The sequence below is a fragment of the Solanum dulcamara genome, chromosome 6, assembly GCF_947179165.1.
Source record: "Solanum dulcamara chromosome 6, daSolDulc1.2, whole genome shotgun sequence".
In the NCBI taxonomy this organism is placed as follows: domain Eukaryota; kingdom Viridiplantae; phylum Streptophyta; class Magnoliopsida; order Solanales; family Solanaceae; genus Solanum; species Solanum dulcamara.
Genome location: NC_077242.1, coordinates 45784531 through 45796829, shown reverse-complemented (window position 1 = coordinate 45796829; position 12299 = coordinate 45784531). Strand labels below are relative to the sequence as shown.

Sequence of the window (12299 nt, the reverse complement as noted above, 5' to 3'; positions counted from 1 at the left end):
ATTGTAATCCTTGCAATAATGTACGTGGCACTCAACTTAGCCCAAGATTTACCTTAGCGCCGTCCTGCTCATCCCACCTTGTCGCACTTCTTTCTTTTCCCCTATTCACTTTGTGTTCTTCTCATCTTCTACCACAGGAGGCTTTCTATTCCTTTTTCCTTGGTTATTTATCTATCGCAACATCATTTGCGACCAACTCTATAGCCAACATTTTGGCTTTTGGTCTAGCATGTGGTCATTATCCTTCGTAGTGTCCGATAAGTTATTCGATATCCTTTCATTGTTATGCCCTTTTTTTATACGCACCCACCTTCTAGCGTTATGTCATTCAAGGTCTTGTTGAAATCTTCTTAACACTGCCTTACATTGCATTATGACTTCCATTCCATTATCGGTGACTTCTAGACCTTCCTGACTTAGTTCAATCCGAGTTCTTATTGAAACTTGAACATCCCTCTCAAATATGTTATCCTATCAATTGCCTTCACCTTACCTTTGCAAGTTTCTCATTGACTTCCCCCCTTTAGAGGGTACATGTACTTTTATCTGCTTGTACCTTGGTCTATGTTTTTATGGCCAGTCTTCATTTTATCCAATCTCTTTCCCCAATCTACTTGGTACTGCATAATGTCTCCGTCTTTCTATATATTTCATAACCTGATTATCCACGTACAGAACCTTGGTTAAATTACGAAGCAATAAGAACCTTTCCATACATAGTGCAACACCTCATCTATTAATCTGTACTTGAGTAATGGGACACATGGAACAACTCGTCCGAGGCCACATTCTACTTATCTTCATGAAAATTTAATTAGTACTTGTAGTCGTTCCAATTTCAATTAGGCGGTTCTAGTATTTTGATGACAACTGTTCAAGGTTTTCTTGAAGTAGTAGCTCTATCCCAACCTATATCCTTTGTTTCTTGGGGAGAACGTAAGTTGCACCATTTATTCCCTAAGTCTACCCTCTTTGTCTTGTAAGGATTCTATTATTTTTGGGGCGACGTTGTGTACACGCGTCATTCCTTTATACCTTATGCCCCTTGCCCTTACTGTGTATCCAACACAGGCTTTTAACTTAGTTAAAGTATACCAAGTACGCCTTACTAGTGGTCCTACTTTATTTCTGTATAATTGTATCACACCGTTCAATTCATACTTATATATCCCCCTTTTAGTTCGTACTCATATTCAGTTCCTAACATCTCTTTGAGGTGCTTCTATTAGAAGTTCTTTCCCTAATTAGTCGGTGGAGAACTATAAACTGTTACATAAACCATTTTCCCACCATTATTGGAAGAAGCTAGAATCTCTTAAACATCATAGTACTTCTTTTAATACTTGACCTACCTGGTCTCCTTCTGAGTTTATCCTCGAGTTATGAACAACTCATCTAATTTACAATAGGAGATGGGGGCTTGGTACTTTCAAAAAGAGTGAAGCTCAATTACTAGACATCTTACCCTTCAACCTGAGATTCTCCTTTTTTTCTACAGCACAATTACGGCTGGAGATACTGCGCTCTAAACTGTACTGCTCAGACAGACTTTTGTTTTTCCAAAATAAACTTCCCCAAGTAAAAAGGGTACCCCTTATTGACGACATGAAGGGTACCTCTTACAGCTTTATTTAAACATAGTAGGGGTACTTGGGATCAACTTTTAAGGCATACTAAAAGTCTATGTTTCATTTTCTTTTCTTGTTCTGGGAAAATTTCGGCAGAGCTTCCTCTATATTCCTTACTATTCCAAAACCTGAACGCAGAAAATATCAACAATGCCTCACAGGGCCAACATATATAAACATCTATATCATATCATATCGCTGCTCAAAAATGCCTCAAGGCCAATATATACATACGTTTATCACGCTTCATATTACAACCGCACAGGGCTTCACATATCATCTCATATCGCAGCAACATAAGGCTTTCAATATAAATAAAAAAAAAAAATAATGGACTTACCTCGTATGTCCAACTTCGAACTGCATTTGTTGCACTTTCCTGTCTACTTTTTCCTTCAGTTTTCGACTTTACATTTCAATTTTACTTCAATACCTTACCTAGCAGATATCTTCCGTGCCTTTACTTTACTTACCTGCGTGCTCCATAACTCCCCATGTCGTCAATTACTTCCTTCTGTTGATATCGTCCCTCTGTTAAGATTCACGGTTAGTATAAAGAATTGTCCTATGACTCGGATCTACAGCACAATCTCATATATGAAGGAAAGATAACATCCTAAATGTCCTATAGCTTTATGTTTATAGATATAGCGCGCAACACATCAACAATCAAGACTATACTAGATACGGTCTGCAGACAATTCAAGAACAAACTGCTTTGATACCACTTCTGTCACGACCCAACCCCGTAGGCCGCAACTAGAGTCCGACCTGGATCCCCCGTATACATATCTATCAGTTGTGGTCACATCGAATTATAAACATGCAATGCATATAAATCAAGAGTAGTCAAACCGAACTACAAATAACAAAACTCCATGCATCAGAACCCTATTGGCGATAACATTTTCATAAACCTATAGCCTCTTTCATTTGTATCATGACAAAAAGGGCATGCAAGCCGACAAGGCTTCCATAATATGATAATATATATCATACATCATGTAGACCCAACTAAATCGAATTGACATACACAACATACCTATACATGTCTGTAGACCTCTAAAAATATGAACGATAACATATGGCGGGACAGGGCCCCCGTCGTACCCCTAAATAGATAAAATAGTTTTATACATCACTAGTCAGTACCAAAAACTAGGCTCCAATACAATAGGGCCTCTTCCAATTTAGCTGAGCGGAATCCTAAGCTGACGGACTCCCAAAACCTATATCTGTATCTGCGGGCATGAAACGCAGCCCTCCGAGAAAAGGGAGTCAGTACGACATATGTACTAAGTATGTAAAACATAACATAACACAACTGGAAGTATCTCTGAAATAGAAAAACAGGGCATAAAATGTCACACAAGGAACCTGTACATGTACTCTATGATTTATAAAAGCATGCATGCTCAAATTATACCATATAGCCGGCCCTTTCAAGGGTCTGGTGAATCACACCTGTAAAACTATCATAGGCCCCGTGCCATCACTACCTTGTTACAACACATTATCATATATATACATACGTAATCCGGCCCTCTAGGGAGGGGCGATGGACAATGTAGTGGAATTGAGCACGAATCTGATAACCGGCCTGGGACTCAGAGAAGAAGTGTTACAGTATACTAGAGTAGAGTAGTGAGTAACCATATGCAATTTAAATCATTATCAGAGACTCGACAGAATAAGAAAGTTAAGCTTTTGCCTCAGGAGTCGAGTAGTAGTGTAGTCATCGCGAGTGTCTTCCAAATGCCATTATAGGCTATATAAATTGTAATCTCGGGATCTCTAGACATGTGTTAACATAGGGCCAAATCATTTATGGAATCAAAAACACTTAGTATCATATAGTCTTTAAGACTTGGAGACTGTACATTCATTATCTCCTTAATACATAAAAGTTTCCAGGGAACTAGTTCAACTATTACAAGAGTTTGATATTCAAAAATAAATAGGAGATATTCAAGAATGGAGTTACCCCGGAGCTCGTATCATAGTTCACTTACTACTAAGACATGCCAGAAAAGAAAGAGAGTAAGCTCTATATAGTTTGTACTTCTATTCATGTGATCATCATGTACATATTTCATATTCGGCCCATCCTTAGGCTCGGTGAACAATTATGGCATCATAAACTCACTTTCATACCAAGTACATATCAAAACAAAGGAGAGATAGCTTTCCACGCACTACTTTTTGACACATAGAAGACTTAATAGGCAATACTCAATCCTTACAAAAGTTCCAATACTAAGTAGTGGAAAGGGGTTATAAGGCATACTTGGAGTTCTAGGAATGGAATTGTTACACCCCGTACTTTGGTACCTTAGAATGTTTCTTAAGCTTCTCAAGTTTCTGGGAAGGCTCTTAAGTTTCTTAAAAATCGTTATGTGAGTCGGATAGCTTATAATTCTATCAAATAACTCCAAGGAAAGGAGAACGAAATGCTTCATAACAAGGAAGATTGGAAATAAGGTTATAAAAATTCGAAAGGAGTTGGAGGCCGAGAAATGAGTCGTAGGACTCGATTGACTCGCGTAAACTACCAACTTGGAGGTCTTACGTACTTAAGCTACTCGAGTGCGTGTTGAAACTAAGTAGCAAGGAATACATAGGCTCTTAAAGTGCGATGAAATTACGAACCCACGGAAGAGAAATAAGGAAACGACGCACCTACTTGAAGCAAGTAGGTGACTCACCTACTTGACACATGGCAGCACGTGATAGGTACACATGGCATCACATGAAAGTGACACATGGAAGAAGGTGACACACCATGGGTTGGACCCCCACCTACCACGTGGCAACCATGGATTGGTTGCATAATTGAGGTGGCTGCCTAAGGGTGTGACACGTGTCACCCTTAGGGGCTGACATATGTCACTCTCCAAAAATATATATATCTATGTATGGATGACTATTAAGTCATTTTTATCCAAAAACTTGAACAAAAATAGAGAGAAAAACGTGGAGAAGAAAGCAAAGGCAGCCATGGTTTGGAGAAACACTAAGTTGGTAATACGAGTATAAATCCTTGTGTAAGGCTTCTTTTTGAGTGATTCAAGATGTTTTGGAAATATATTTCATAGGTCTGCAACTTTAATTTAGCCTCTAAAACCCAGTTTTGCTATTCTCTGCTCGAAAAAGGGTGATGAAGTATGGGGGAGGTGCTGCCCAGATTTTGTTTTAGAAATCCTACACGGACAGCTATGAGTATTTTGGGCATAAATTTTCGTACAAAATTATTATAGTGGTAATTCAAAAAAAATTGCGACCTTGATACACATGTCTATAACTTTCATTGAGGCCACAAATCATGTTTCCCTCAATTACCCCTCTGAAACTAAGCGACAATATAAGACAGTGGGTTGTCCAGATTTTGCGTTTTGATAGTTTCGGCGAGTTTGACAAGTTTAACGTAAGGTAAGGCCTTTCATTTTAAATTGGAGTTTATGGTGTTTTTATAGAGGGTATTATACATTGTTTAAGTGGCTGGAAATGTGAAAATATGATAAATATGCTTGACGTCCAAAATAAACTAAATTGGAATCGCTATAGTTAAATTGTAGTCGAAATGAGGCGTTGTGCGTGTGGGGGATGTTGCAGGTGTGTGATGGTGTGTTGCAGGTCCTAAAGGCTTTCTAAAAGAGGTGTGGGAGCTATTGGTTGCAGCCACACGGCCCTCCGTTCTGCACGATTAAAGGTTTTACGAAATAAGGGCTAAAGACCCTATTTTGATATCGTAATGTTAAGTAAGTTGTTTGGAGCCTATGTTGTGTAATGTTGCCATGTTTTATGTGTATATGAGTTGAAGGTTATTATTGTTGGTTGGCTGTAGCTATTAGGAGTATAATTGGAAATTCGGATAGGGCACATTATAGGGGAGATACTGCCCGATTTTTGTTAACTCTTTAACTAACTAAGGAACTAGTCCAGAAGGCGAGCAAGGAGATGAGTTCTATAAATATTCGTGTGTAACCTAAGGTGCTGAAAAGACTAAGGTTGTTGATACTTGTATTGCTTCCATATTACTTAGGTTTAAAGGACGACGAGACAAACGGGATAAAAAGTAACCCATAACCAGTATGTAAAGCTAAGATTTCCTTCTTTTGGCATGTTTTGGCATACGTATGTAAGGCTTATACTTTATTTTAGTATTTATTTGGCATAAGTATGTAAATCTTATTCCTTCTCTTAGGATGATTTGACATAAGTATATAAAGTTAATCTCCCTTTTTGGCATGGTTTTACGAAACAAGTATATGATTTCCATATGATTCCCAAGAAGTCCTATTCTTAAAGCCACTAGGATGGCCAATTTTTCGACTTCCAAAAGATATTTTGTTATGTCTTGATACATATATATGATTCCCAGAAGTTCTATTTTGATATAGTCCATAGTGACTTTCAAAAGGTACTTGATATGACTTTTGTCTCAATTTTGAAGGAAAGCTCATTTTGATTATTCCGTCGAGTCTCAAATATGATTTAAATTGCATATAGTTTCTTACTACTCCACTCGTGGATGCCTCAATATTTCCTTTACCGAGCTCGGGCTAGGTTTTGTTATCATGCGTACTTCTCTGCATTGTTCGTCGTGCCCCGACGTGAGGGGGCAGGTACGACCTGTACATGGGTTTTGTGGAGTTATGATGTGCCATGTACACATATGGTATGATATGATCTGATATGACCATATGATATGATATGATCTGTTACGGAGATATTTCCTACTCTGGTGTTATGATGTGCTATGGCGCCAGTGAAGGGGCGGCGACCATGTTTTATATTTGTTCACCGAGTCCCTTAATAGGACCGGATATGGCATATATTTTTCTGCATACATTATCGGTGGTTATGAAAAGCATTTTGATATTCTGAATATTTTGCTCATTTTTGCACATTCTGCTCGGGTAACGACTTTACGTATTACAGTCCATGCTTTATATACACGGTACATTTTTTGTACTAACCCCCCTTTCTTCGGGAGGCTGCATTTCATGCCTGCAGGTACAGATGTTCATTTCGGAGATCCGCCAGCTTAGGATTTCTGCTCAGCTATGTTGGAAGTGCTTCACTATTTCGGAGCCTAGCTTTTGAGTACTGGTCCTGCGATGTATATATTTTTTTATGCAGGGGTACGACGGGGGCCATGTCCCGCCATATGTTGTCGTTCCTATTCTTAGATGTTTGTAGACATATGTGTATGTGGGTTGTTGTGAGTTTGTTCTGTTGTAAATGTTCTTATGACATGGCAGCCTTATCGGCTTGCGTGCCCTTTCATGACATGATGCAAATGAAAGAGGCCACACATGTATGAATATTTTATCACCCACTGGGTTCATGTGTTTGGTTCCTATATCTAGGAGGCTATATGAACATGAAAAAGTTTTAACCCATTGAGGTTTTTGTGAGCAGTATCACATTATACATAGTCCAATTTGGCTGTAGTCAACAGTTACGTAAACGGGGGTCCAGGTAGGACCCCAGTCGCGGCCCATGGGGTTGGGTCGTGACAGAAGTGGTATCAGAGCAATTCGTCCTTGGAGTATCTACAGACCGTGTCTAGTAGAGTCTTATTTATCGGTGTGTTGTGCACCATATCTATAGACAAGAGGCTACAGGACATTTAGGATATTACCTTTCTTTCATATCTACGATCGTGCGATAGAGCCAAGTCATAGGGAATGAAATTTCTCATACTAACTTATGATTTCAGCAAAAGGACAACATCAATAGAAGAAGGTTACTGACAATATTGGAAGTTACACAGCATGCAGGTAAGCAAGGCACGAATGATAGGTGCTAGGTAAGGTATTGAATTACAGTTGATATGTAAAGTTGAAAATTGAAAGGAAAAGTAGACGGAAAGTCTAAACAGGTGCAGTTCAAGTTGGACATACGAGGTAAGTCCATCAGTTTATACTATTGGTGATATTGGGCGCCCTGTAAGGCTGCGATATGACGTGATATGATATGTATATATGTATTTTTATGCGTATTGCCCCTGCGAGGCATTGTTGGCATTTTCTGCGTGCAGGTGTTGAGATAGTAAGAAATACAAAGGAAACTTTTCCCAAATTTTCCTTGAAATAAAAGGAAAATAATTTAGGAAAGACTGGTAGTTCTGGATAGAACGATATATTAAGGATAAGACTAACTAAGAAGGGTAAGTAACCCACAGTAAGAATCGTGGAAAAGGTTAAAAAGTGTTATACTATAGGGTAGAATGCGAACAGGATATGATGTGAATATAATGAGGATAGTTATGAAAATAAGTAAAGCCTTGTGAGGAAGTGGCTAAAGATAGGATGTGGTCCGTGTAATAAGAATATAAGGGTAACTTGGGCGGTGCAGCTTGGCCTACTGGATCACCTGCTGGGTCATCGTCTTCTTTGATAGATATGCGCCCCACGGGGGAGGGTGCGATCATACCAGTACTAACGTACCGGATCCCATCAGAACTCTGAAGTTAAGCGTGCTTGGGCAAGAGTAATATTGGGATGGGTGACCCCTTGGGAAGCCTGTGTGGCTGTGATATGAGATAATTGCATATATATATACATGTTGGTCGTGCGTGGCATTATTGATATAAAGAAGTATTGTGGATACGTAACTCCACCGTGAAAGATGATAAGACCCTTTGAGATAGGGGATGTAGCTTTGCAAAACAACTAGCCCATTGTGAATTCATTAAAGGGACAAATGGTACCCACTAGGATAAGGCTAGGACTATGACAAAGCTTAGGACACCGAGCGTCGGAAGGTAAGTACTGCCTATTTGAGAATTGGAAACGACTATAAGCCCTAGCTAGTTATTGATCAAAATAAATAGAAAGTGGCTTTGAATAAATTGCTACGTGACTCAAGTACCCATAATTAGACTGGATTAGCACCTCATAATTGTGTTAAGTTGTCGTACCTAGGCAACCAAAGGTATGGAAGATATAAAGGAAGGCATAGATATGGTGCAGTATACCGAATGTGTTGGAAAAGAATCATACGTATTGGAAAATTGGAAATAAGGGCGTAAGGTAGAACACAACAGATAGTGACATGGGTACACCCTAAAGGGGGGAAGTGGCTTCAAGTGAGATCCCATACTGGCGAGAGTTAATAAGATCTAAAGGCCAGCAATAAACGGATAGAAGCCATGATACCGGAGACAGTGCAGAGAATTAATAGTAAGGACTTGAATAGTATAACATCAAAAAATAGGTGCATACAAAGGAGATGAATACAACAAGAGAATTATGATGAGAACCTAAACATACTATAAGAAATAGCCAGGCTATACTCGACTGAAGGTAAGATGTTGGTAGCAAAGTTATTGACTACTAATATTGTGGTGTACAAGCAGCAAAACAAGGAAAGGATGAGAGATCTCTCCTATACTGGAATATGAGGAAACTCAAGGGTAAGTAGAGGAAGGAAGTAAGAAATGATACAGGTTTACATACAGACTAGTATGGTGATGCTAAAGCATCTTTCGGGCTATTTTAAGCTCCTACACATGTTCGTGTAAAGGGTGCAATATGATGTGTGGTAAAGAAACTGGAAAGAAGTAATGGAAAAGAAATATCACTTGTTCCCTATGCCTACAGGTAATCTACCTTCTTAAATAGACCATATAAGTTGATACAAGGCCTATGAACGCCAGCCAGTACAGAAGAATCCTGAAGCACGCGTAAGACCTTATGAGGCTAGTTAACATTCGGGGACGAATGTTCTAAAGGGGGGAAGGATGTTACACCCCGTACTTTGGTACCTTAGAATGCTTCTTAAGCTTCTCAAGTTTTTGGGAAGGCTCTTAAGTTTCTTAAAAATCATTATGTGAGTCGGATAGTTTATAATTCTATCAAATAACTCCAAGGAAAGGAGAACGAAATGCTTTATAATAAGGAAGATTGGAAATAAGGTTATAAAAATTCGAAAGGAGTTGGAGGCCGAGAAATAAGTCGTAGGAATCGATTGACTCGCATAAACTACCAACTTGGAGGTCTTACATACTTAAGCTACTCGAGTGCGTGTTGAAACTAAGTAGCAAGAAATATATAGGCTCTTAAAGTGCGATGAAATTACTAACCACGGAAGAGAAATAAGGAAACGACGCACCTCTTGAAGCAAGTAAGTGACTCACCTACTTGACACATGGCAGCACGTGATAGGTACATATGGCATCACATGAAAGTGACACGTGGAAGCAGGTGACACACCATGGGGTGGACCCCCACCTGCCACGTGGCAACCATGGATTGGTTGCATAATTGAGGTGGCTGCCTAAGGGTGTGACACATGTCACCCTTAGGGGATGACATGTGTCACTCTCCAAAAAGATATATATCTATGTATGGATGACTATTAAGTCATTTTTAGCCAAAAACTTGAACAAAAATAGAGAGAAAAACGTGGAGAAGAAAGCAAAGGCAGCCATGGTTTGGAGAAACACTAAGTTGGTAATACGAGTATAACTCCTTGTATAAGGCTTCTTTTTGAGTGATTCAAGATGTTTTGGAAATATATTTCATAGGTCTGCAACTTTAATTTAGCCTCTAAAACCCAGTTTTGCTATTCTCTGCTCGAAAAAGGGTGATGAAGTATGGGGGAGGTGCTGCCCAGATTTTGTTTTAGAAATCCTACACGGACAGCTATGAGTATTTTGGGCATAAATTTTCGTACAAAATTATTGTAGGGGTAATTCAAAATTTTTTGCGACCTTGATACACATGTCTATAACTTTAATTGAGGCCACAAATCCTGTTTCCCTCAATTACCCCTCCGAAACTAAGCGACAATATAAGACAGTGAGCTGTCCAGATTTCGCGTTTTGATAGTTTCAGAGAGTTTGACAAGTTTAACATAAGGTAAGGCCTTTTCTTTTAAATTGGAGTTTATGGTGTTGTTATAGAGGGTATTATATATTGTGTAAGTGGCTAGAAATATGAAAATATGATAAATATGCTTGACGTCCGAAATAAACTAAATTGGAATCGCTATAGTTAAATTGTAGTCGAAATGAGGTGTTGTGCGTGTGGGGGATGTTGCAGGTGTGTGATGGTGTGTTGAAGGTCCTAAAGGCATTCTATAAGAGGTGTGGGAGATGCTGTTTGCAGCCACACGACTCTCCATTCCGCACGATTAAAGGTTTTACGAAATAAAGGCTAAAGACCCTATTTTGATATCGTAATGTTAAGTAAGTTGTTTGGAGCCTATGTTGTGTAATGTTGCCATGTTTTATGTATATATGAGTTGCAGGTTATTGTTGTTGGTTGGCTGTAGCTATTAGGAGTATAATTGGAAATTCGGATAGGGCACATTATAGGGAAGATGCTGCTCGATTTTTGTTAACTCTTTAACTAACTAAGGAACTAGTCCAGAAGGCGAGCAAGGAGATGAGTTCTATAAATATTCGTTTGTAACCTAAGGTGCTGAAAAGACTAAGGTTGTTGATACTTGTATTGCTTCCATGTTACTTAGGTTGAAAAGACTACGAGACAAAGGGATAAGAAGTAATCCGTAACAGGTATGTAAAGCTAAGATTTCCTTCTTTTGGCATGTTTTGGCATACGTATGTAAGGCTTATACTTTATTTTAGTATTTATTTGGCATAAGTATGTAAATCTTATTCCTTCTCTTAGGATGATTTGACATAAGTATATAAAGTTAATCTCCCTTTTTGGCATGGTTTTACGAAACAAGTATATGATTTCCATATGATTCCCAAGAAGTCCTATTCTTAAAGCCACTAGGATGGCCAATTTTTCGACTTCCAAAAGATATTTTGTTATGCCTTGATACATATATATGATTCCTAGAAGTTCTATTTTGATATAGTCCATAGTGACTTTCAAAAGGTACTTAACATGACTTTTGTCTCAATTTTGAAGGAAAGCTCATTTTGATTATTCCGTCGAATTTCAAATATGATTTAAATTGCATATAGTTTCTTACTACTCCACTCGTGGATGCCTCAATATTTCCTTCACCGGGCCCGGGCCAGGTTTTGTTATCATGCGTACTTCTCTGCATTGTTCACCGTGCCCCGACATGAGGGGGCAGGTACGACCTGTACATGGGTTTTATGAAGTTATGATGTGTCATGTACACATATGGTATGATATGATATGATATGACCATCTGATATGATATGATCTGTTACGGAGATATTTTCTACTCTGGTGTTATGATGTGCTATGGCGCCAGTGAAGGGGCGGCGACCACGTTTTATATGAGACCGGATATGGCATATGTTTTTCTGCATACATTATCGGTGGTTATGAAAAGCATTTTGATATTCTGGATATTTTGCTCATTTTTGCACATTCTGCTCTGGTAACGACTTTGCTTATTACAGTCCATGCTTTATATACTCGGTACATTTTTCGTACTGACCCCCCTTTCTTCGGGGGGCTGCGTTTCATGCCCGCAGGTACAGATGTTCATTTCGAGATCCGACAGCTTAGGATTTCTGCTCAGCTATGTTGGAAGTGATTCACTGTTTCGGAGCCTAGCTTTTGAGTACTGGTCCTGCGATGTATATATTTGTTTATGCAGGGGTACGGCGGGGGCCCTGTCCCGCCATATGTTGTCGTTCCTATTCTTAAAGGTCTGTAGACATATATGTATGTGGGTTGTTGTGAGTTTTTTCAGTTGTAAATGTTTTTA

The 12299-nt window shown here is 39.0% G+C and overlaps 1 pseudogene; it reads left to right on the top strand.

The window, feature by feature from the left end:
- The first annotated feature begins 8055 nt into the window (after nt 1-8055).
- On the top strand, nt 8056-8175 carry LOC129893572 (5S ribosomal RNA; annotated as a pseudogene).
- Nucleotides 8176-12299: the final 4124 nt, after the last annotated feature.